The 25,337-nt window shown below is 50.8% G+C and overlaps 1 protein-coding gene across 3 annotated transcripts in view; it reads right to left on the reverse strand.

Moving 5' to 3' along the window:
• RHOT1 (ras homolog family member T1) overlaps positions 1-25,337 on the reverse strand; it is a 688,574-nt gene that overhangs the window by 458,748 nt on the left and 204,489 nt on the right. The gene's annotated exons all lie outside the window — the stretch shown is intronic.

Here is a 25,337-nt window from a genome sequence, read left to right on the forward strand (position 1 = left end):
AATGTGAAGATAACATTCAGTATTTTTTAGCTGTGCATCCGGTATACTGGTGATAATAAGTGCAGTCTGCAAAAGAACACCTGGCTGGCTGGCTGGCTGGCATTTTTGCGCCTGCCTGTGTAGTTTTAAAAGAAACTTTATCTCCTTTTTGGGAAGCGCTAACCCTCCCAGGAGGGGGTTAATTCATAGAGCTGAAATGCTTCAGCTGCAGTGAGAGGCAGGATGTCTCCACTGCTTAAACTGAAAGCAAACGAACAGACAGGCATTTCAGCTGCAGTGCGATGCTAGGAGTCTCCTCTATAATAATATCGAATGTGAAGGCTGTCTTCAGTTCGTGTACCTTCAGTTCCTGTCTCCTCACTGCAGCTGAAGCTGAATGGATTAACCCCCTCCCGGGACGGTGAACATAATAAAAGCATGGGCACTTCGTGCCCCGTCGATTTCCCCTCCCTCCTCCCTCCAACCATTCCGGAGTTCTCTAAGACTTGTCAGGGAACAAAGGTAAAATTAGAGTGGAGTTCGCGACCCCCTAGGAAGGTGTCACCCCCCCACCCCCCAGGTGGGCGCACCCCACAGTTTGAAGAACTCGGCTCTACACTGACTGGATATCTCTCTGCACCAAAACCACAACCTCCATGTTCTCCATCCATACCGGAGCCCCCACCTATCACTGCACACAACACACCTTCAACCACGGAAACAAGGAACCTAGAGCCCAGCTCACCAGCTTCATCAACCTAGCGTTCAGATTCGCCACCTTCTCGGAATCCTGGAAGCACAACGAAGTCAAACCGCTTCTGAAGAAACCCACAGCAGACCCACCCGTTCCCAAGAACTACCACCCCATCTCACTCCTCCCCTTAGTGGCCAAGGTACTGGAGAAACCGGCAACTCACAGACATACCTGGAATCCAACCAACTGCTTGACCCTTCCGCCTTCCGCTTAAACCACAGCACTGAAACCCCCCTCACAGCTGCCATGGATGCCATCAGAGCCATCCTGGACAGCAGCGAGACAGCAGCCCTGACCCTCCTCGACCTGTCAGCGGCCTTCCACACAGTCTCCCACCACTTCCTCATCCAAAGACTTCACCACAACGCCATCTACAGCAACACCATCAAGCTACTATCCTCTTTCCTCTCCAGGCGAACTCAGAGAATCCACCTTCCACTGTACAGCTGCGCCCTCAAGAGCATCATCCTGTGGCGTATCCCAGGGCTCCTCACTCAGCCCACACTGTTCAACGTCCACATGACACCGCTGGCACCCATAACTCGCAGCCACGGTCTCAACATCATCTCCTATGCAGACGACACCCAGCTCATTCTTTACCACACCAAATATGCAGACACTACTTAAGCGAACATCCAGAACGCTATGACTGACATCACCGACTGGATAAGAACCAACTGCCTCAAACTCAACTCCAACAAAACCAAAGTTCTCCTTTTCGGGAGAACCCCTCATCATGGGACAACTACTGGTGGCTCTCTGCCCTTGGATCACCACCCACTCCCACCACTCATGCCTGCAACCTCGGGATCATCCTCGCCAGAGAGCGCTCCAAGAGTCAACAGTTCAACTCTGTCGCCTCCACCTGCTTCAACACCCTCAGAATGTTCCATAATGTCTTCAGTTGGATCACAACAGACAACAGAAGAACAGTCAGACAAGCCCTCATCACCAGTCATCTTGACTATGGGAACACCCTCTACGCCGGAACCACCTCCTCCTCCTCAAGCACCTCCAAACTATCCAGAATACAGCAGCAAGAGTTATTCTGGACCTGCCCAGACGATCCCACATAACCCCCAGCCCCCCAGCCTGTACTGGGTCCCAGTCAAGAAGAGATGCCACTTCAAACTGCTCACCCACACCTACAAGGCCCTCCACAACATGGGACCAGAATACCTGAACAACCGACTGACCTTCCACCAGCGCACCAACACACCTGTGGTCTGGTTCTCACCATCATCCCCTGCATCTATCGCAGCTGAGCCGGTGGAGGCGCCTTCTACCACCTCGCTGCCAAGGCCTGGAATGACCTCCCCATCCACCTCCCTCTTTCAGGAGCGGCCTCAAGACCTGGCTTTTCCAATAGCCCCATCTCATGTAGTGCATGGATACCCCCTGGAGTGATTAGCACTACACAAAGCTTTCTCATACCTCGCCCCATGGTACTGGAATTCACTCCCTGTACATCTGCGTAAGTGCCCAGATCTCCTCTGCTTCAGGAAACTCCTGAAAACATAACTATACGGTAAGGGATCTCTCAGGCCTTGCATACCCGCACCTTTAGCGCGGAGATACCCCTTCGGGGGCGAATCCGGTGCTCTATAAATTCCATAATTCATTCATTGAATGATTGCATGATTGAAACTCCACAAAACAGATGACAATAAGAACAAGTTACTTACCCTCAGTAACGCCATGTCTGGTTGAGCAGCAGATTCCTTACCTTAGAATGATACTGTTGAGTCCAGAAGGGTGAAGTCTCTCCTCTTCTTTAGAAGGGTGAGGTGGAGCAAAGAAAATTGGCAAGGTGATATATTAGCCAACATGGAAAGGTTTCACCACTTTCGGAAGGAAGGATGCAGGGGTTCTCAGAATCAGTTTGTCTGAATAGAATGTCATGTAGGGAGGGTGCAGAGAGAGTGCTTACAGTTCGATGACCTCTTGACCAATGTTATGGCCACCAGAAGAGTCGTTTTTTAAAGTCAATAAACATAGTAACAATGGGGAGCACATGAGAAAGTTAAGACCAGGTTAAGGTTCCATTGGGGCATAATGAATGGTCTTGGAGGAAACAGGTGTTGGAGACCCTTGAGGAAAAGAATCACAACCGATGGCTTGAAAAAAGAAGGTTGGTACGTCAACCACAAGAAAACCGATATGGCTGACAAGTAAGCCTTAACAGTGTCCAGTGCACTGCCCTCCTGGGCCAGAGAAAGAACAAGCTATAATACTTGGCATAATGGTGGAGAGAGGAACAATGCTCTTGGATGCACCATGTCACAAATTTGTCCCAATCTCAGGCGTATATTATCTTGGTGGAGATGCCTGGCTGCCAAAATATATGCACAGACTTCTGGAGTAAGGTTGAAAGCTGTCAACTGCTGTCACTCAATCTCCACTCATGCAGGGGGAGGGTGCGCGGTTTCAGGTGCAAGACCCTGCCTCTGCTGCTGAGACAGAACATCTTCCCAAAGGAGCAGCTTGATCAGATGACTGATTTTCATGTTCAGAAGGGCGGGATACAGATCCAGAGCCACAAGAATGACTCAGGCCCTGTCATTCATGATCTTCCTGAGAGCTCTGGGCAAGAGTAGTATCGGTAGACAGGTGCACAGGAGGTCTGAGCTCCACCCGAGACGAAAAGCGCCTACAAGCGGGAGCCGCCTTGAAAACTCCAGTACACAGAACTGCTAATATTGTGGATTCTCCGCAGTGTCGAACAGATCTAACCAAAATTCTCTCCGGCTTTGGAAGAGAACTTGAACCCCGTCCAGATGGAGATGCTATTCGTGATCAGCTAGGCATCGACGGCTAAGTTAGTCTACTATGGCGTTCAGAGAGACTGCCAGATGTTGAACCACCAGGGAAATGCCCCGACATTCAAACCATGTCCAAAGATGCAGGGCAAACACAAGGTGATGATGAACAGAGCGCTGAAACTTTTCAGAAACTCACCCCCAGTCACTATTAGATCTGGGCTGAATCCATCATCAATCTTTAGCTCACTTCGCCACCCCAGTTCAGACCCAGCCATATGCAAATCAGTCTTGACCCTGAATCTCACTGGAACAGTCCAGCACAAACTGCCAAGGCAGGTCTTCCCTGGACTGGAAACATGCATCCTGGGACTGCAGGGCCTCTTGACACAGGGTCCACAACCCCGCCCTGTTTGTTGCAGTACCACTTAGCAGGGATGTTGTCCGTGAACACCTCAACTAGCCTTCCCTTGATCGAAGGAAGAAAGCCTTTTAATGCCAGTAGGATTACCTGCAGCTTTAGTAGGTTGTGTGGAGCTGGGACTCTGCCTAACACCAGATGGCCTCTGCCTAACAACCTCTCCCAGATGGCCACCCCAGCCCATGAACGAAGCATCTATCACTAGTCAGGTGAGAAAGAGAGAGGGATCTGCCACTGACAAAATTGCGGTTCATCAGCCACCACTGCAGGTCTTTTGCAGTTTCCTCTGCGATCTGGACCATGTCGCAGAGATTCCCTGATGCTGGGCAGGAAAGAATGCAGTTGGTGGCCCCTACCTTGGATATGGAAGGGACAAAGAGCAAACTGGAGTTCGTGGGGAGCCATAGATCGGCCATAGATAGGCCCAAAGATCTGGCCAGAGCCTTGTTGTCCCTTAAAGCGCTCCAACATTAAGTCTGCTTTTTTGCTGAAGAGGCGAAAGCCATCAAACGGCATATCCATAAATAAGGCTTGCACATCCCCTATATGAGCACCACTGATGAAAAAAATCTGTCTGCCTAGTGAATCGGTCATGTCCAGCCTACATCTGATGGTGAAATTTGGTGCATCTCACCAGTCAGAAATGGCTTGGGTGAGTATGGCTTGTGTCTCCTCCACAACCGAGGGGTGGGAGGAAATGATGCTGCTGTATCTCCCAGACCCTACCTTCCAGGACCATCTCTAACATGCCTACAATAAATCATTAATAGTGATTACGCCTTAGTGAGGTAATGCCCACTAGAAATGCAACCTTCAAGGATAAGAATTGTAGGAAGTATTTGTGCAATGGATCAAATGGTGGACCCATTAAGTCTAGTAAGTACAATATTGAGATTCCATGTAGATGCAGGTGGAACTCTAGGTGGAATTACTCTTTTAAGGTCTTCCATGAACGCCTTAATAACTGGCACAGTGAAAGAAGATAGTTGTTGCCTATTTTGCAAGTACGCAGCAATTACAGCTAAATATAGACGTATGGCTGTATAAGCAAGGCCAGAGGTCTGTAAATGAAGAAGGAAACAGACAATGTTTTATACAGTTGTGCCAAGTGGATTCATGCTTTTGTTATGACAGTAGAAAACAAACTGTTTCCATTTTGTTGCATAACACGCTCTAATTATTGGTCTACGATCTTCTTTAAGAATGGTCATAAATAGTGATGGGAAATTTAAATAAACTTGTGATTTGGCTCCTGAAGTCATAGAATTTGGTTGAGTTGCTTTGGGTGCCGAATTTCTCCATGGTTCTGAGTGAGAAGTTCTGGGTTGTAGGAAGGTTGATCCCTGACTATGGTTGCCCCCAACTTTTTGCCTGGTGTTTTGCTGGTTTTCTGACTTAGTTGACCTGAGGCCCTGCTGTTCAGGACCTCAGGCCCACTGCTCTCTCTGTAAAATGGATTCCATGTACCTTAGGTACATATCTAAATTGGATACTGAGCCACCTTATCAGTCCCTGTACAGTGTACCTTAGGTACCCAGGGCATAGGTGTACCCAGGGCCTACCAGGGGCTGCAGCATGTATTATGCCACCCCTGGCTGGCCATCCAAATCTGACACAACTGGCTGCTTGACAGCTGGGGCAAGGTGGTGTAATCACCCTTTGCTTTAGATATAGTATACCTATATCTAACCCTAAAATGGACACACAGATCTCCTATCAGTCACTCCTATGGCAGGCCTTAACAATCCTGAAGGCAGAGTGCTTGGAATCGTGTGAGATGGTGCTCTAGCATGAGCTGAGCCTGTCTGCGGCTTTCGGGATCTATCCCTTAGCCGTTTCCATGATATCGCATACCATATACTCTTAAGTGCATTATAATCCTCGCGGTTATGTGCCAACTCTGGTATCGCTTTATCAAAACATGTCGAGTAAGGTGTCATACGAATTGGAATACTAACCCCTCGCCAATTCTGGCGACGGGGTTAGCATTCCACCCTTCTAGAGGGACACGACATGCCTGTAACCTGTAACCCGGTTAAAAGTCAGACAGAGCCTTAGCATCCACAAAATGGATGCTGCCACCGAGACACAAGTCTGCCCTCCTGCTGCTGGGAGTCCTCCCAGAGCAGGAGATAAGGACAAAGGGTTTCCTGCCAGGGGCGGTGCCAGCACCGTCCCAGACAGGGTTTTGTGTATTGTAGGTAGGCAGGGCTTTAGAGGAAGGTGACTGCACGTGGCACCCCGGTGCTCACTGTGCATAGGCTGGCTGGAACCAGTTCCAGGGTCACTCCAGACCCTGTGCTGGGGAAAAGCCCGCCAAGGAAGTGGGTGTAACCACCCCCCTCCTAGTCCCACCCATAGGGCAGGACTTAGTCGCGTGCCAGCCCCTTTTTACAGGATAAAGGTAGAGACTGGCCCCCTTCCAAATCAGATCATCTTTGAATCCTGAAACTACTTTCTGCGAAAGGAACTCAAGACTTCTTCCTAAGATTTCTCCCTTGTGACTAAGGAGTAGTCACCCTGCACCCGCAGGCACCATCTACAGAACACTGCGGTCTGCTGCACGTCCTTCCTCCGGAATCCGACTGCCCAGCTCGACGAGACCCGGCTTCCCTGGCACCTCTGACCTCTACCCACCTCTACAGCACAGCTGAGAACCGTGGGTGCGACGAGACCTCGAGGGACCGGCCATCGCCAAGACTGCACGACTTCTGCACAGCAAGCCCGCCGAGTATTCCACTGGTGAGTGCTTTGGGGTCCGAGAAGCCCCGACTCTGAACAGCTCCAGCTCCGAAGTGCAGCCCCCCAGCATCTCCACGATCTGCGTGGGGCCCTTCTGCTTTCCGCTGCTCACCGCGTTGTTTGGCTACTAGCCCGTTGGCTTGTGGCCTTCCTGACGACGCCCGACGACATTTCTGCTGCTGGTCTGGTTGCTCCAGACTGGCCCTTGCTCCCTCCCAGAAGAGGAGCACCCCGGACCCTCCTGGTCCACTCAAGACGCCATTTTGAGTCCACCGCGTGGGCTTGAATTAGCCAAGGCTTGTTGCCCAATCCTGGGTAACTTCGACGCCAACGACTTCATCCTTCGTGGGACAGCTCGCACCTCCATCCTGGTCGCCGACAACGCCTCCTGGTCCGAGAGACTGCAGAGCCCAGCAGCGCCCACTCACCTGACTGCGGTGACTTCGCCCGGTGCCATCCTGGTGCCCACTTAATCACTGGCTAGTGATTCAAGAACTTGGTCCCCTCTGCTTTCAGGTTTTCTTCTTCCTTGATCCAGGCTTGGATCCATCGAACTTTCCTTCACTGGTCGCCTGCCAGCAACTTCGTCCTTCCAGGCTCCTGGTCCGGCAACGAGATCCCCGACGTCTTTTCAGACCTATGCAGCTGCAGCCCCTGGGCTAGGTAACTTCGGCACTTCGGTGTCCCAGCATAGCCTCACTATCCTAGGGTCAGGATCCACTGTCGTTTTCTTCCCACCAGGTCGGGTTCGCCCGTGAACACTAACTTTGTGAATTCTAGCTTCCATAGACTTTGTCCCGCATCCCGCGTGAGAGTGCACACTCTGCACCCGAGTCCCCTGGGCCTCCTAGTAATAATCTAACGATTCCCTAGTCCAGTCCTAGCGATTCCAAAGCCTATTAGAACTGTTACTTACCTGCTAGTAATTCGCATTCCACTTTTAGCGTATATGGTTTTTCGTGCCCCTCGGGCATTTGTGTAACGTGCTAACTTAAAAGTATTTTCGTAAGAGTTTTGTTGTGTGCTTAGCACCCTGTCCTCATAAAGAGTACAGGGTTGTTGTGATTCTAATAAATACATTGTTTATTTTCATAACACTTGTGTGGTGTCCTTTCACTGGGTGTTCAAGGGGTAATGTGATGGTAAAACAGCTGGCTTAACACGCCCTCTAGAGTCTTAGCCTTAGACTGCTCGTATCCATGCTACTAGGATAGCTGGTCTATAAGGTTGACTTACAACCAATCATCAATAAGGGTTGTTTGGACTGATATATAGTGATCACTAGAAAAGTGAGCACTGCACATCAGGCCAACTTCTCACATTGGTGAGCAGCGGTTGGGATTTGAGCTTGCTGTTGTTTTACCACACATGCCCTAAGAATATCTTGTGAAAGATCACATAAGTACTAAAGGTACATATAACTTAGCTTAGAATACTCTGAGTTCTACTGAACCAGCTGTTGTAGCTCCTAGGGCCTAGCACACCCTAAACTACAACTCTAGCAAGGGATCAGTAGGCAAACATATAGTGTAGGTAAGTGCACCACTTACACCTCACTAGAAAAGCATGTCGACTCAGGGGGACTCTACTGAGACTCCCCTGGTCAGTGTTGACCCTCCACAGGTCACTTCAAGATATGCAGCTCTCAATTTTCAGGAGATGAGGCAACTCTGTGTCTCCAGGAAACTGAAGCAGGGGTCTAACCCCACCATTCCCTTTCTGATAGGTCTCTTAGAGACATATGATGCCAGAAAGCTCTCTCAGTTACATGAGAGCATGCCAGCCTTAGAGGGAACCTCTGGGGATCCAGACCTCCCCAACACTGATTCAGCAGTTGAGGAGGAGGATCAGGAGGTACTCTCTGGGGATGAGGTAGACAGGGGTCTTGAGGTAGTCAGAAGGCTAACTAAGGCCAACTTAGACCTACTTGGGGAAGGATCTGGGGGACCCCCAGTACTGACCCTAATAAGGCCTAACCTTGGAGTTAGGAGAGATAGATCTCTTTCTAGGGACTCCATTAGATCTCTGCACTCTAATGCCTCTTCTCAGGGGAGAAGGAACTCTCCCCAGAGGAGATTGACTTCCCCTCAGAGAAGAGAGCATGAAGCAAGGATGAGACAAGCTAGACTGAGGATTGAAAGGGAAGAAGTTGCCCTGGCCAAAGAAAAGCTTGCATTTGCTAGAGAGCAGAAGATGTGTGGGTTAGCTCCCACTGGTGGCAGCAATCTCCCAAGAGATAGAGAGAAGGGTTTAGATACTAAACACCTGACTAAAATAGTGCCCCCCTTTAAGCAAGGGGATGACATCCAGAAATGGATGGCTGCTCTGGAGAGGGCCTGCACTGTGCAGGGCATTCCCCAGAGTCAGTGGGCAGCTATACTGTGGCTCTCCTTTGATGGTAAAGGTAGAGATAAGCTCCTCACTACTAGAGTTGAGGATGCTAACAATTACCAGGTCCTGAAAAATGCACTGGTTGATGGGTTTGGTTTAACCACTGAGCAGTACAGGTTGCTGTTCAGAGACACCCAGAAAACTCAGTCTCAGGACTGGTCAGACTTTGTTGATTGTGCCACTAAGGCTTTGGAAGGCTGGCTACTGGGTAGTAAGGTTACTGATTTCAAGGGATTGTATAATCTAATTATGAGAGAGCAAGTCTTAAATAATTGTCAGAACCAGTTATTACACCAGCACCTGGTAGACTCTGATCTGACCTCTCCACAAGAATTGGGTAAGAGGGCAGACAAATGGGTCAGAACCAGGATTAGGCCCAAGAACCAAGGTGGTGACCAGAAAAAGGAATCAACCAAGCCTCAAGAGAAGGGTGGGAATAAATCTTCAGATCAAACCACATCAGGGCCCCAAAAATCCTCTGAGGGGGGTGGGTCCCAGAATCCTTCCAACAACCAGAAGAAACCTTATTGTTATCCCTGTAAACAGGTGGGTCATTTAAAAACTGACAGCAGTTGCCCAAAGAATAACAATAAGGAAAACATACCCCCAAGTAACATTCCCAAACCTCCTGTTACTACTAGTAGTAATCCCCCAGGTGGTGGGAGTGCCCCCAAGAATTTGGGTGCATTTACTTTGGGAGTTCCTGGGGACTCTGGCCTAACCAGGTCCCCAAACTTAGATACTCTTGTCTGTGAGACTGGCATGGGGTTTGCCAACTTCACAACTTGTCCCAACACTTTGGGCAAGTACAGACAGGAGCCCCTCATCAATGGTATAAAAGTTGAGGCCTATAGAGATACAGGGGCTAGCATCACTATGGTGACTGAGAGTCTAGTCCCCTCAAGGCAACTTTTACCTGGTGCCACATACCAGGTGACCAATATTGATGGAGTACAGAGAGATCATCCCATGGCAGTGGTCAATCTCAGCTGGGGAGGTGTCACTGGCCACAAGAGAGTGGCAGTGTCACCAAACTTGCCTGTAGATTGCCTACTGGGGAATGATTTAGAGCTTTCAGCCTGGGCTGAAGTAGAGCAAGAAACCCATTCTAGAATGGTAAACATCCATGGTAAGGTTAGTGGGGCAGTGGTAGCCACAGCCCCAGTCCAAGATATCCTCCCTGAACAGGTCAGGAGGGGTGTGCCAGTCACAACCCAATCTCAGACAACTTCCTTCCCAGAACAGGTTGTCAAGGCTGTAATGGTAACAGCCCACACCCAAACTGAGCCCCCTCCTGAAAAGGTTGGGAGAGTTGTGATGGCCACAGCTCAAACTCAGACAGATGACAGTGTTGTGAAGCCTGAAACTATGGATCACTCCACTCAGACAGAGAGTATTGAGGAGGAAGAGAAATCTCCCTCCCACCAGACTTTAGGCAAGGATCAGCCTCCTCAGGGAACTGATCTGACCCCTTGTGAAGAAACTGCCACAGAGGTAATCAGGCCTAGCCTGGCAGAACCCCTGATGTCAGTGGACCCTTCCAAGGTGGGACCCAGTCTGGAGCAGGTAACCTGCCCCTCTCTACCCTGCCTCAGTCAGCCCAGGGCTGTAGAGGTCAGGGAGGCCAGTGTTGGACCCCAAAGGGCCCCCTGTCCAAAAGAATTTCCCAATCAGCAGATTAAGGGCACTGAAGCTAGTAGTCCTAGCCAAGTGAAAATAAAACATACTCCTGAGGGATCCCCCTTAAAATTAGTTAGGGACCTCCCACAGATGGACACTGTTGGGCACAGCCAAACTTGGGACCTGAGGGCCCCAGACCTGACCTGTCCCTCCAGTAAGCCAAACAGAGGGACCCAACCTCCAGCTGTAGGTAGCCAGAGGTTGACCCTGAGAGCCCAAAACAACTCAGTCTTGGAAAGAAAGGCCTATATGGTGGAAAATGATTGGAGGAAGCTGAGCCCAAAATTAGTGGAGCCTCACTTCAGTACTCCATTTCAGCACCAGCCTTTTTCTTTGACAAAACACACCACAGGTAGAGATTCCCTATGGTGGAGACCCTCAGACACCCTTAGGGTGAGGGATTGCTTAGTGGACCATGACATAGGGGGTAACCATGCCAGTGCTGGTACTTCCTTAAATGGCCACTTAGGCAATATAGGCTTACCTGGACAAGGATAGCCTTATCTCCTTTCGTTTGGGGGGGGGTTATGTAGGAAGGTTGATCCCTGACTATGGTTGCCCCCAACTTTTTGCCTGGTGTTTTGCTGGTTTTCTGACTTAGTTGACCTGAGGCCCTGCTGTTCAGGACCTCAGGCCCACTGCTCTCTCTGTAAAATGGATTCCATGTACCTTAGGTACATATCTAAATTGGATACTGAGCCACCTTATCAGTCCCTGTACAGTGTACCTTAGGTACCCAGGGCATAGGTGTACCCAGGGCCTACCAGGGGCTGCAGCATGTATTATGCCACCCCTGGCTGGCCATCCAAATCTGACACAACTGGCTGCTTGACAGCTGGGGCAAGGTGGTGTAATCACCCTTTGCTTTAGATATAGTATACCTATATCTAACCCTAAAATGGACACACAGATCTCCTATCAGTCACTCCTATGGCAGGCCTTAACAATCCTGAAGGCAGAGTGCTTGGAATCGTGTGAGATGGTGCTCTAGCATGAGCTGAGCCTGTCTGCGGCTTTCGGGATCTATCCCTTAGCCGTTTCCATGATATCGCATACCATATACTCTTAAGTGCATTATAATCCTCGCGGTTATGTGCCAACTCTGGTATCGCTTTATCAAAACATGTCGAGTAAGGTGTCATACGAATTGGAATACTAACCCCTCGCCAATTCTGGCGACGGGGTTAGCATTCCACCCTTCTAGAGGGACACGACATGCCTGTAACCTGTAACCCGGTTAAAAGTCAGACAGAGCCTTAGCATCCACAAAATGGATGCTGCCACCGAGACACAAGTCTGCCCTCCTGCTGCTGGGAGTCCTCCCAGAGCAGGAGATAAGGACAAAGGGTTTCCTGCCAGGGGCGGTGCCAGCACCGTCCCAGACAGGGTTTTGTGTATTGTAGGTAGGCAGGGCTTTAGAGGAAGGTGACTGCACGTGGCACCCCGGTGCTCACTGTGCATAGGCTGGCTGGAACCAGTTCCAGGGTCACTCCAGACCCTGTGCTGGGGAAAAGCCCGCCAAGGAAGTGGGTGTAACCACCCCCCTCCTAGTCCCACCCATAGGGCAGGACTTAGTCGCGTGCCAGCCCCTTTTTACAGGATAAAGGTAGAGACTGGCCCCCTTCCAAATCAGATCATCTTTGAATCCTGAAACTACTTTCTGCGAAAGGAACTCAAGACTTCTTCCTAAGATTTCTCCCTTGTGACTAAGGAGTAGTCACCCTGCACCCGCAGGCACCATCTACAGAACACTGCGGTCTGCTGCACGTCCTTCCTCCGGAATCCGACTGCCCAGCTCGACGAGACCCGGCTTCCCTGGCACCTCTGACCTCTACCCACCTCTACAGCACAGCTGAGAACCGTGGGTGCGACGAGACCTCGAGGGACCGGCCATCGCCAAGACTGCACGACTTCTGCACAGCAAGCCCGCCGAGTATTCCACTGGTGAGTGCTTTGGGGTCCGAGAAGCCCCGACTCTGAACAGCTCCAGCTCCGAAGTGCAGCCCCCCAGCATCTCCACGATCTGCGTGGGGCCCTTCTGCTTTCCGCTGCTCACCGCGTTGTTTGGCTACTAGCCCGTTGGCTTGTGGCCTTCCTGACGACGCCCGACGACATTTCTGCTGCTGGTCTGGTTGCTCCAGACTGGCCCTTGCTCCCTCCCAGAAGAGGAGCACCCCGGACCCTCCTGGTCCACTCAAGACGCCATTTTGAGTCCACCGCGTGGGCTTGAATTAGCCAAGGCTTGTTGCCCAATCCTGGGTAACTTCGACGCCAACGACTTCATCCTTCGTGGGACAGCTCGCACCTCCATCCTGGTCGCCGACAACGCCTCCTGGTCCGAGAGACTGCAGAGCCCAGCAGCGCCCACTCACCTGACTGCGGTGACTTCGCCCGGTGCCATCCTGGTGCCCACTTACTCACTGGCTAGTGATTCAAGAACTTGGTCCCCTCTGCTTTCAGGTTTTCTTCTTCCTTGATCCAGGCTTGGATCCATCGAACTTTCCTTCACTGGTCGCCTGCCAGCAACTTCGTCCTTCCAGGCTCCTGGTCCGGCAACGAGATCCCCGACGTCTTTTCAGACCTATGCAGCTGCAGCCCCTGGGCTAGGTAACTTCGGCACTTCGGTGTCCCAGCATAGCCTCACTATCCTAGGGTCAGGATCCACTGTCGTTTTCTTCCCACCAGGTCGGGTTCGCCCGTGAACACTAACTTTGTGAATTCTAGCTTCCATAGACTTTGTCCCGCATCCCGCGTGAGAGTGCACACTCTGCACCCGAGTCCCCTGGGCCTCCTAGTAATAATCTAACGATTCCCTAGTCCAGTCCTAGCGATTCCAAAGCCTATTAGAACTGTTACTTACCTGCTAGTAATTCGCATTCCACTTTTAGCGTATATGGTTTTTCGTGCCCCTCGGGCATTTGTGTAACGTGCTAACTTAAAAGTATTTTCGTAAGAGTTTTGTTGTGTGCTTAGCACCCTGTCCTCATAAAGAGTACAGGGTTGTTGTGATTCTAATAAATACATTGTTTATTTTCATAACACTTGTGTGGTGTCCTTTCACTGGGTGTTCAAGGGGTAATGTGATGGTAAAACAGCTGGCTTAACACGCCCTCTAGAGTCTTAGCCTTAGACTGCTCGTATCCATGCTACTAGGATAGCTGGTCTATAAGGTTGACTTACAACCAATCATCAATAAGGGTTGTTTGGACTGATATATAGTGATCACTAGAAAAGTGAGCACTGCACATCAGGCCAACTTCTCACATGGGTGGAGAGGAAGCTTCTCACGGGGGATCTACTGATAGTTCCAATAGCGTGATGTACCATGGCTGGTGAGATCAAGTGGGTGCTACCAGGGCAAGGGTGAGAGATGTTTGCCTGAGTTTCCGAACCACAAATGGAAGAAGAGGGAGAGGTGGAAAAGCGCAGGCAAATATCCCTGACCAGTTCATCCATAGAGTAGGAAATAACATTAAACAACGCGGTCAAAACACCGCAATACATTTAAACTAGATACCCATGCACACAACAATAGAGTATAAAAAAGGTGTGTCAGTGTAGATACATATACACTTCAAAGCAAAGCTAACCGAAAATACAAAAGGTTTCTTGTGTGGTTTGTAAACAGTTCAGTCTCTTTCAATTTCTCAAGCAAGCCAGCCGACACGTGTTTCGTCGCATGTGGAATAGTCTTTCTGTGACTCCTCAGGGATGCATTTGAAGTAAAAACAAGTTGGGTAGTCGCTCCGCCGGTAATAATTCCGACCCGGCAGGGCCTGAGACTCAAGTGATGATATGCCAGATGGGTGAGAAACGCAACGGACAATAGGGAACCTCAGTATTAAATCCTAGACATCTAGGGAAGCTTCTGTGACTTGAATAAGTTTCACCAGCGATGAGCCAGTTGTGGCTCGTTAGTACAAAAACGCAGTATGTGTCTTTATAGTACGCCGAGCCCCGCAGGATAGGTAAAGAATGCAAACAGGGAGCGGATAACTCCTCGTGGTAATATGACCTGTATGTAGTAAACTGTACGAGTTTCTCTCCTGCGGGTCACCATGTTCCTGGTTGTGGAGCCACACCTTAACCTTTCTATGTTCTAAACCATTGCGTCTACAGTTAGCAGAGCACTTAATAATTTCCCTGAACAAAAAACCTTTTGCGAGCACATTACCACAATACATTTACATCTTTGCTTTTACAACACAAGTAGTTACCACGACTTGCACTGGAGGGCGCTCTAGACTAAGGAATAGTGTGATTTACTATTTCAACACCTTCCCTACTGTACGTAGGCTGGAGCTGGAATAGTAAATCATACCATTCCTAAGTCCAGAGCCCTACAGCGCAAGTCGTAACGACTTGCATTGTAAAAACAGCGATGTAATGTACCTCGATCGTTTTGATCGCTTTGTAACATCATACATGCATAGAGCATTGCCCTTGGTCTGAGGGTGTGGTAACCTGGAGGTGAAGTGTTTTGCAGTAGCAAAGAGGTCTATCTGTGGAAACCCCCACCTGTAAAAGTATGGGAGAAAGAGTTGAGGGTGGAGTTCCCATTCATGGACTGGTTGCAGCATCCTGCGGAATAGCTCAGCAATCTTGCAGGAAAGTGTTCGGCAAGTAGGTGAACATTGTGACATATTGTTCAATGCCAAATCATCTGAGAGAGTGTTTCCCATCCCCTCTCCCCCCTTGACCCCCCCAAACCCTCCCCCCAGTTTTGTAAATAGAACATGGTTGACATGCTGTCTGTGCAGACCAAGCCAACTTTGAATGTGAGGTGAGGTAAAAATGCTTTTAATGCTAGGTGTACAGTTTGTAGCTCAAGGTAAATGATATGGAGACCCTGGTGTGTGGGTTCCCAAAGACACTGGACTGTTAGATGATGTAGGTGAGCACCCCATCCCGTAAGGGATGCATCCACTGTGAGAATGATCTGGAGGAATAGGGTTGAGAAAAGGCCACCCCTTTGACAAATTGTATGTGTCCCACCGCGACAGAGAGCAATTAGTGCTGCTGTCCCAAATAACTAGATCCTGTAAGTGACCCCGTGATTGAGACCACTGGCTTGTTAGACATTCTTGCAGCAGAGCATGTGGTACTCTTGCAATGCAGGATGCTATCGCGCCCAGGAGTTGCAAAACTGTTTCGACTGTTAAGCTTTGACTGGGTTGAAATTTGTGCAACGCCGTTCGATTATTTTTAATTCTGGTAAGATTAGGTAGTCTAAACCCAACTGTGTGTTGAGAATGGCCTCTAAATATGGATGAACCTGTAATGGTTTAAGACGTGGTTTTTGTATGTTTAATGTGAATCCCAGTTGATGCAGAAGATTGAGAGTGGTCTGAGTGTGTATTTGACACAAGAGAAGCGTATTGGCTTTTATGAGCAAGTCGTTGAGATATGGGAAGACATGAATGCTTTGTCTGCGCAGATGTGTTGCTACCACTGCTAGGCACTTGGTGAACACATGAGGAGCAGTTGTAACTCCAAATGGGAGCACTTTGAATTGGCAATGTTTTCCTGCTATAACAAATATCGGAGGTATTTGCGATGAGCTGGATGAATGGGAATATGGAAGCAAGTGTCCGTTAAGTCTAGTGCTGACAAAGTCGCTTTGTTGAAGTAATGGAATCACATCCTGAAGAGTCACCATATGGAAGTGTTCTGATAGTATGTTGTAATGATTTAAAGGCCTGAGGTCTAATATGGGCCTTAATGTTCTGTCCTTTTTTGGAATAGGATAGTATATTGAGTATACTCCAGTGTGTTGATACTGAAGAGGGCCTGGTTCCCTGGCTCAATTAGCAAGCTCATTTGGCAAGAGAGCTTTTATTTCCTGTTTTAGGATAGGTTGATGCTGTATAGAAAGATTGTCTCTGCAAAGTGGAATGTTTCGAGATGTTGCAATGAGCTCCAGACAATAACCATGTTTGATACTGTCTAATACCCACTGATCTGATGTTGTGGTTTTCCAAGTTTTGAAAATATTTTGTAGTATGCCCCCAACAAGTGTTAAATGGTTAAGGGAATGGGAAGGGAGTAATTGTTTTGAGGTGGAAGGTGAGGTGCATGTGGAGGCACCTCTATCGCGTCCTTTATAACTGTTCCCTCTGTATGTTTCTCTATAGTATCCTCTAGAAGGGGAAGCTTGATTTTGTTGTCTGTAGGACGATGTAGAGGCATTGGAAGATGTGGTCTTGGTGCCTTGCTTATATGTGGGGTGCCGAAAGGAGCCACGAGAAGTGGAGGTTTGTAAAGCCCCCATAGATTTGGCTACCTAATTTTATTTTTCAAATGCTTGGTCCACCCAGGGGCCAAGCAGATGTTCCTTGTCAAATGGTACATTCAATGAAGTCCGTTGTACCTCTGGTTTAAATTCAGACACACGCAATCATGCATGCATACATGGTAATAGGTAAACAACGTTTACCACAAAACTTTTTCCCCACAGGAAGTCACAACGCGGGTGTTACAACGACCGCGTTGTGATTCCGCATACCATTACTCCGCAAGTCGGAACAACGACTTGCGGAGGGGAGGGGGAGGTGTTGGATTTTAAATCCAACACCTTCCCTAGTGTCCACGCAGAAAGGAGTTAGTAAATTATACTATTCCAACATCCAGCGCCCCCCCCTCCGCAAGTCGTCGTTCCGAATCACAATGCGGTCATTGTAACGACTGCGTTGCGATTCCCTCCGGGGAAAAACACTGCGGGATAAGGACATACATTCGTGGTAATATGCTGGTGGGTATGCCTCTGGCAGCTGTGCCCGCTGAATCTGGGGCACATCTTTTGGGATTATAAGAAATCAGTTTCCCCTCAGTAACAATTTCTTGTCCCCATCTTTTGTATTGCTCATGGAGGTGTTGGAGGAGATCCTCCCAATGTACTCTATCGTACCTCGCTAATAGAGGATGGCTGTTAGCGATGCGCCAATTACTGGATACTTGCACAGCCACCCTTTTGCCAAAAAGGGGCATCAGCTAAGGTTTGTGAATTTGCACTTTTGCATGCATTGGAAACATCTAAAGAATATAGAGATATAGAGAAATAGAGATATATATGGTCAGATGGTACTACTATATATTTTGTTTCTACCCTGGGTGAAATGATGCATGCTCCAACAGGGTCTTTCAAGATATCCTCAGCATGTAGAGCAAACCTTTTAGCATGGGGCGGTATTGGAGAGGGTTTCAAATGGGAAATCATTCTCAATAGTGTCTTTATGTAATGGGAACTAGGGATAAGCAGCCGCCCTAGCAAGAAGGTCCAGGTAAGAAGAAGTGTCAGCAAGAGGTGATGGTCTGGATGTTTAAACGTCAGTGTCAGTATTCCCTGGAGGATCATTATCGTTGTCCTAGAGATCTGGAGGTTGACGATGTGAATCATCTCCTCCATCATCATCTCCAAGAGGAGATAGTGGAGACCCCTATGGTATAATGTTCCCTGTACCACTGTATGACTGAGGTGGGAAGGTGGAGGAGGGGGTTGTGGTGGTGGATAAGCAAGTAAAGGAGTAGCAATAGGAGTGTTGGCTATGTTCTTTTTCTACTTTTTAGGAGGCAGTGGCATATCAATGGCCTCTTCAAAATAAAAATGGCACTGAGATGTTTGAGGCTGAGGCTCTATGACTTTTGCTATTATTCAACCAGATTGAGGCTGAATATGTATTGTATTTTGACTCAGATCAAGCCGCTCCTGCATAACATAGAGGATTGGTTCTGTAGTCAGGTTTGCTGTGGAAATCACAGGTTTCGGAAGGAAACAAGGTTTTTCCTTCAGTGAGGAAGTGGATTTTACTTTCGGTGTCAAACGAGTTTAGTTTTTTGATGCTGGAGAGCTTTTGCCTTTGTGATCAGAACCAGTTTGTCAGGTCGTGGGGTGCTGGGAGTCGAGGAATGAGTTGAATGGCTCAGAACCGAAGCTGGTCAGGCCGAAGCAGAGTGTGGTAATTTCAGTTCGGAGCTGTGAATTACTTTCAGGATATGACAAACAATTATGGGCAGGGTCGTAAGCTGGGGGGGTGTATGCAGGAGGGGAACCGTGAGATGCAGCAACTTTGTTGTGCAATGGATATATTGTATCTTAATGCCATGCTTGCAAAATCAAATAAAAATGTATTATAAAAGTTTTTTGTTTTTTTAAAGAAAGACCACCACCAAGAGTTCCTGTATCCGGGGGCGTGGCTTGGCACGCAATGGCGGAGGTCGCAACCGGGTAGAGCTCCGAGCCGAGCTCCCCTTCCCCGGGCCGATTCTCCGCCAATTATCCTTGTAACCGCCTGAGATTGCAGGCGGACCATCCAGACGCCATTCTCGACATTCTGGCTGATTTTCGATTTTGGGGTCCGACCACACCAGCACCAGACTCTCCTGTGAGCTGCAGGCGGGACTAGCCGTCACCCAGGCGGCAAGCGAGACCACGAGTGACCGCGGCTTGGGCCTGCCATACAGGCCCCACTGTGCGACGCACGACTGGACCTACGCGACTTCACCACTCACGGAGCCCGAGACCTGGGGGCTGTGTTGCCGCTCCGACCCTGGCCCCTCCCTGTCCCCGGAGACTGTCGAAGGCCTGAGCCGGGAAAGAACAGAAACCTGACACGCGTGACTCGGCCGTACCACCGGCGGCGGCCCGGGCTGCGGGCGCCACTGATCGGAACTCGGCTCCTGCGCCCAGAAACGGCGGACCCCTGGGATGCTGGCGGCGTCGCACAGGTGTGATCAGGGAACAGGGCGAACGGATCCTACACCCTAGACTTTGCGGGGCAGCCGTGGTCGCAGGAAGAGGCTCTCCTCCCACACTTGAGTAGAGATACTGGGAGGGGCAGGCACAGCTACGGCCCTGAAGCGCCTACCATAGCCCATGGGTCGGCGGCGCTGGGACCGGACTGCAGCCCCCAGCCCAGCAAGTGCCTCACCCCGCTAGTAGGGGCGCTACACGGCACTACTGCAGGGTCGACGGAATCGGAGACACAGGTGGCGCAACGCGGGGGCTTTGGTCCTAGCGGACAGGGAAAGGCCACGCCCGCATTAGGAGGCATCGCGGTGCGGAAACACACCGTCGCAGGGGCCTGGCTACCCCGCGACATATGAAGGCACATTGAAACTGCCGTCCCGCCTTCCTGGACCCTCCGACAACCACACAGTGAAGATCGGCCTGCCCTGACCGCCCGGAGACCTCTGCGGATCCCAAAAACACAAGACATTTCGCTACCACAAAATCGGCTGCCTGAAGTGTGTGCGGAACCATTCGGTGCTGTTGGTGGGCGCTTGCCCCAACATACCGCTGCGTAGCCCTGTCCCGCAGGCTAACACGGAGGATGCGTGAGAGGCCAACGGATCAGCCAAGAATACGCCGACGCAAGCGGTCACACGCCACGGGCCGTGGGCACCACTAGAATTGCACGCCAATATCCGGCCACTCGAACTGCACTGTTGGCCGGGTCGCCTTGCACATGTCCGGAGGGGTGAGGACTCGCACTGGGACTGGAGGAGCCCCGCCGAAGGGAAAAACGGATAAATCACTACGCAAGATGGCTGCTGATCAAGTGACCGCGCGGTTGGACACCGTATTAGCCGCCATGGAACGCATGGAACAATCGCTCCAACTGACAAGAACGTCCCTGGAGTCCAAAATAGACAGCGTCGGCATAGACCTAACCCACCTACGAGACGACCACAAGAAGCTGTCTGATCGAACTAAAACGCTGGAGGGAACGGTGACGGAACTTAGACCCAAAGTCACACAAACGGATAAACAAGTACAGGACCTTCTAAACAGAGTGGAGTTCCTTGAAGATTGCGCTGAGGACGCCGAAGGGAGGGCGAGACGCAACAACATCAGGCTCGTGGGGGTCCCGGAAAAATGGGAAGGCCCTCGTCCTACCCAACGAGTTGAGGACTGGCTGAGAGATCTGCTACCTGAAGGCACGCTATCGCCCCATTTTGAGTGGAACGAGCACATCGCGTACCCACGACACCTCACACCACGGGCTCTAATCCTAGGCCACTACTCTTCAAGGTACTGAACTATCGGGACAGAGACGCGATCCTGAGAGAAACTAGAAGGCTCGGGGAAATTCGCATTGACAATACCACAGTGATGTTTTTCCCGGACTACGCCATTCAAGTACAACGTCAGAGACACAACTTCTTGGACGTAAAACGACGTCTCCGCACCGCGGGCCTCAAGTACTCCCTAATTTTTCCTGCTAAACTGAGAGTGGTGGCACGAGACAAGACCTACTTCTTTAGTACTCCTGAAGAGGTCAGCGAATGGCTTGATAGCGGCACAGACTCAACGCCCAGGCAGGCACAGAGCTACGAGACAAGACCGCGGACACGCGGGCCGCGCCGTCGCCGCAGGAACAAGGACCAAAGAGCCGACCGCCCAGTGGAACCGACGCGACACTCCCCACCGCCGGACCAAATGATCCAGGAACAACGCGATGCACTCCGAAGGGTCTCCCAATTGAGCGCCTCACCGACCTCAGACGTCGTTCAGGTCCCCAGCCCGCGGGTGGATCCCAGTGATGATGAGGCCATCTATGGGATACCGGACTCCCAGTTGTCCGTGGATCTACCAGATATCACGCCTCAAACGGCGGACATGCTCCATTGAAGCCGCACACAAGTTACCATACCGGACCCTGCCGGGCCGGCGGGGACGGAACCGAGGTCCGGGTAGTTGCTGCGAAACCGAACCTACAGGCCGCTGCCCGGGATGTCTACCGCCGCCCTGGAGACGCAGGGAGTGAACTTGACGCAGTGAGTACCTGTCCAGCCTTATAGTCACTGTAGGGGTGGATGAGAAGTGGGAACATGCTGCAGCGCTTTCCATTCTCTCCTCCGCACCAGTTGCCCGTATAGCCTGGGGACTTTCCCACACCAGAGACTTGGGGAAGATGACATACCTGTCTCCCCTCTGCAAGCTTAGGCAAACGGATAACCCCATAACAAGCACCAGCGCTGCCTTCCTGGACGCTAACATTGACCACAAGGCATATGCAGCATATGGCCCAGGGGAAGGCCAATGATCCCCGTTCCTTCCTTGAATATGTACACTGCCAGAACTGTAACTAGCACACGTTACCCCCTAGACTTGACTATTGTTCTTTTGCCTCTTTGGTGCGTTTGGACGGCGACATGTTGCGTGGCCGACCTTTTGGTATCTATTACTGTTTTGCAATGTTTGGACATTTTGTTCTTCTTTTCACCCTCATTTTCGGAACCTTACCTACACCCTTTCCTTATATGCAATTGCCTGTGTCTGATTTGAGTGGGAGGGGGGGACCGGGGGCCTTGTGGAGGCTCTCGCCTGGGAGGTGGGTGGTGGGTGAGGCGGGTATTCCCTACCACAACAGTGAGTATGGCTGAGATCAGAATGTGCACATGGAATGTGAGAGGTATGCACACACCGTCGAGACGATACCAAATTTATTCTTACTTGAAATGCCACAAATTTCATATAGCATTGCTACAAGAAACACATTTAAATAAAACTGAGGTACATGCACTGCGCCGTAGGTGGCGCGGACAACTTTACGCCACAGAGTACTCCTCCTATGCTCGAGGGACACTTATATGGATTCGGCCGGGTACCCCGTGGACGGCCATAGACACACGGACTGACACAGAGGGTACATATGTGATAGCCCGAGGCAGACTCGATGGACGCCCTGTGGTACTTGCCTCTTTATACTCCCCGAACACCGACCAGGGCGGCTTCTTAGATAGCCTCTCCACGACACTAGCGACCTGGCATGGCATCCCGTGGATCCTTGGGGGTGACTACTTTATTTATTTATTTTATTTTGAAAGTTTTATATAGCGCGAACAAGATCTTTGCAGATATCAGAGCGCTTTACAAAGTAGGGAATACCAACAAAAGAATGAATAACAGGTCCTTAAGTATGGCCGTTGCCTGGGACAATCCACACCCACCTATTCCCACTTGGCGCCTCCAACCAGACCTCTTGCTAGACGCGATCTTCCGCAACTCTCTTATCACACAGACGGCTCAATACTTTGAGTCCAACGCTGGTACGGCGTCCTCTCCCCAAACTGAATGGGAGGCCTTCAAAGTGGTGGTCCGAGGGCATTGCTTGGGAACACAGGGACACATACGGCGACAGCTTGAAGACGACCTGACACGACTAGAGGCCGAACTACTAGCCCTTGAACAGGCTGTCGGGGACAATGCGAGCGCTCGGCTGACAGAGGCCAAGACAGAACATGACCGCCTACTAGACCGTTTACGTAACATCAATTTCGCGGCACACTCCGCCCGCGTCCATAGGCAGGGTGATAGACCGGGCAAACTGCTAACCTGGCTGATTGCACGGGAAGATCGCTCGGCCCCCATCTCAGCTATACAGGCGGACGATGGTAGTATACTCTACTCCCAACGTCAAATACACGAGGCATTCACGTCTCACTACTCGAGGATGTATCGTTCCCGACTGCGTGTCTCGCAAGCTGCCATAACTGAATATCTCTCTGCTGTGCAACTGCCCACCCTAACGACTGGGCAACAGGATGAACTCGGAGCACCGATGGACTCCGAGGAGCTCAGCGATACCATCTTTAACCTCTCAAACGGCAAGTCTCCGGGACTGGATGGCTTGCCAGCTGAATTCTATAAAGCCGCCTCGGACATCCTTATTCCCCACCTGGTGAAGATGTATGCTGCGGCAACAGATGACTTCTCCTTGCCCCCGACGCTTAATGAAGCCACCCTTATATCACTACTCAAACCCGACAGGGATAGCGAACAGATGGGTTCCTACCGCCCTTTGGCACTCCTCAACACAGACTATAAAATCCTCGCCTCCGCGCTGGCTCGCAGGTTGGCCCCTCTAGTTCCTGCACTGGTGCATCACGACCAGAACGGGTTTGTACCGACACGACACACGTCACACAACATCCGCCGCCTATTCCGCATACAAGAATACGCCACACGACAATGGCCACGCGCCGGGTGCCTGGTACTTGACCTGGAGAAGGCGTTTGACTCGGTGGAATGGCCTTACCTGCGAGCGGTCATGGACAAATTTGAGCTTAGGGACGACTATCAGGCTATGGTTGGGCTCTTGTACCGAAGACCCATAGTTCGCGTTCGTACTGGGGCGCTGCTTTCTGACCCGGTCTGTGTGCGGAAAGGCACCAGACAGGGATGCCCCCTATCACCCTTGCTGTTCTCCTTAGCTGTGGAGCCCCTGGCTGCGATGCTCAGGTCTCAGGGGGCGGAGTGGGGAATACCGATGGCGGATGGACTTCATGTGGTGTCATTGTACGCTGATGATCTCCTTTTGTATGTCAAGGACCTGAGTGACGTTCCGGTGTCCCTGACTGACATATTCAGAACCTTTGAGGACATGTCGGGCCTGAAGGTGAATTGGACCAAATCAGGGGCCTACTCCTTTGACCCGAATGTTCCCGAGAGTGAGATACACATCGGGGGTGAGAGATTGCGGTGGTATCCCACGACGTTCAGATACCTTGGGATCCACATCTACCGTGACCCTGCGGATATTTTGGAAGGGAACCTGATGCGAGCGATCGCGTCTACCAGATCGCAGACTGGGTTCTGGAAGACACTGCCGCTGAACGTTCCTGGCCGCATAGCCCTAACAAAGATGATAGTACTGCCGCGGCTACTGTACTACTTTGCAACATACCGACTTATGTCCCTACCCGGGTGTTTCGAGATCTTGAGGTCCTACTTCGTGACCTGATTCGGACTAAGGGCCGGCCACGGGTTGCGTTAACGAAACTTTATATGCCTACTGAAGCGGGAGGGCTAGCTGTTCCCAACATGGAGTTAAACTATCTAGCGGCGCAAATGCAGTGGGTGTCGGGATGGCTAGGTGGCAATAACCTGGGAGACACGGCCACGGACACCGCTATCGGGTCCCAGTTGCAGGTCCATGTGTTGTTTCATCCACTGACCCGAACTCCCCGTCCGCCACAACTACTGCTCGCAGTGGCGCGAAAATGCTTCCTCCGCTGTTTGCGGCTGACCCGAGCGACAATACCATATGCTCCGATACTCCCAATATTGGCCACCCCGACTACGACAGGGGCCTTAACGGCTATCCAACTGGACAATTGGACCGCTGCGGGGGTGGAAACCCTGGGAGATCTGTACTCTGATGGCGCCGTCCTCCCCTTCGTCACTCTAGTGGACGAGACATCTCTCTCGGCTGGACAATTCCTCTTACATGCATCTCTCATCCATACGCTAACTGCCGCTTGGGGGGACATGTCTGACGAGTTGCCCACGCATCACTTCATACAATATTTGCATGTCATGTGCAACGGCACGCACGTAATTCATTGGATAGCACGAGCACTACTTCTCCATGCCCATCCCACCACCGTGCAACTGAGAGAGAAATGGGCGACGGACAGAGGTAGGGGATGGACGGACAAGGAGTGGGATATGATCCTGGCGGGCCCAGTGAACATCCCCCGTAACCCTCGCTTCAAAAGTATACAACTATACTACTACACCGCACATACCTCACCCCGGACAAGATCAACAGATATTTTTCAGTCACTGATACTGCTTGCAGCCGCTGCTCCTTACTGGGAGCGGACC

The sequence above is a fragment of the Lissotriton helveticus genome, chromosome 7 (assembly GCF_964261635.1).
Source record: "Lissotriton helveticus chromosome 7, aLisHel1.1, whole genome shotgun sequence".
NCBI lineage: Eukaryota > Metazoa > Chordata > Amphibia > Caudata > Salamandridae > Lissotriton > Lissotriton helveticus.